The sequence below is a fragment of the Xyrauchen texanus genome, chromosome 25 (assembly GCF_025860055.1).
Source record: "Xyrauchen texanus isolate HMW12.3.18 chromosome 25, RBS_HiC_50CHRs, whole genome shotgun sequence".
NCBI classification, from domain to species: Eukaryota; Metazoa; Chordata; class Actinopteri; order Cypriniformes; family Catostomidae; genus Xyrauchen; species Xyrauchen texanus.
Window position 1 is genome coordinate 37,200,693 of NC_068300.1, and position 1,534 is coordinate 37,202,226.

General features: G+C 44.9%; 1 pseudogene; it reads right to left on the reverse strand.

The window, feature by feature from the left end:
• Nucleotides 1–235: 235 nt before the first annotated feature.
• LOC127619379 (proteasome subunit beta type-11-like) lies at nt 236–1,245 on the reverse strand (annotated as a pseudogene).
• Nucleotides 1,246–1,534: the final 289 nt, after the last annotated feature.

The window sequence follows — 1,534 nt, forward strand, 5'->3', positions numbered from 1 at the left end:
AACTCACTATGCACAGTAAACCTGGATTAATTTAATCCATCCATGAAAGTGTCCAATAACAGGGCAGTTACTGAGATTAAGCGAGAAGTATTCAAATGGTCATGTGATACTAACACGGCTACCGCATGAGGTGCCCCTTCTCCATGTAGAATATAACAGCTTTTATTTGGTTACTGATATGACTGATCTCTTCATCTCACATGAGTAGTCATGATTTTATACTTATGTTTGCAAATTAGAGATCCACATTATTGCCTGAGTATGCATCTCTGTGTGTGGCATGGTACACAGCCTCCCTGGCAACTGAAGTGGCATCCTCTACACTCATTCCCCAGTAAACGCTGCTGTCCAGGATGGAGTATGTGTAGGGTGACCCCACAGAGAACAACTCCCCCTGCATGTGTAGCCCATCACTGCACACATATATAATCCAAGGACCAGACACTCTGGAATGGGGAGCAACTACGCCTGGGTGTGACGACCTCTGAGATTTGGCCACTGGCTGAGTTTTACTTTTGCAAGCTGTGATTTCTGGAGACATACCAATTGTGGTTTCCTCATCCCCATCCCATCCACACAGAGTGGCTGCGATGTACAGCTCCGTACCTTTAAACTGGTGCAGCATGTGGGATAGCAGTTTGGCGGCACCTTCTGTTGACAGCCTACGGTGATGTCGAAGCTGGTAGAGCCTGAGCTCTCGTGCCAGGATAAGCTTCCATAGGGCACAGTCAGCCGAGGTTCCTAAGGTGGTGCCCACCAGGTGAGAGTGGATAGGTAAGATCTTTGGGGATGCGGGGGACGCCGCCAGACCCCAGCAGCTGGAACGCGTATCGGCTGCAGCTATCATGCCTCCCTGGAATGCAAAGCCCAGAGTTGTGGTACCATGAGAGAGAGTGAATGGCAAAGGGACGGATGGAGAGATGGAGTATGGTGTGGGTGTAGGATGAGAGATCAGTGGTAATAAGGGGAATAGATGGTCAACATTTAACAGGATTGTTGATGACAAAGTGAGACTGGTTTGACCAAATTTTATCGGAATTTCCGTAAGGTACTCTGCTATTGACATGTAAAACTCCAGAAGATTTAAGCTGCCCCTCCCAAGCAACCATGTACAAAAAGTCTCTCCGCGAATCCCCCCTCCGAAGAGATGAGTGGAATCTTCCAGCATGAAGGACTGTGAGAGTGGAGCACTCCATTGAGGGAACAGAGGGGGTTGTGCAAGCTGCATACATCTTGTAAAGCCATAAATCAGTATTGTGTAGATATGCAATAAATTATAACTCTGTCAATTATTACACTATATGACATTAACTGCAAAAACATTTCATTAATGACTTCTAAAGACCTTCAGGCATGCTACTGGGAAAATCTTTTAGTTATTTTTTTTAATGTTGTTGCTGCTGATTTGTATTGTAATATTCCCATTCCCAAGTAATTTTCAATCCATATTTGCTTATAAAACAACATGAAGTCGATGTTTATGTCAGAATTGATGCAACAAGAGGTTGTTGAAACAATGATGTCAATGATCCCA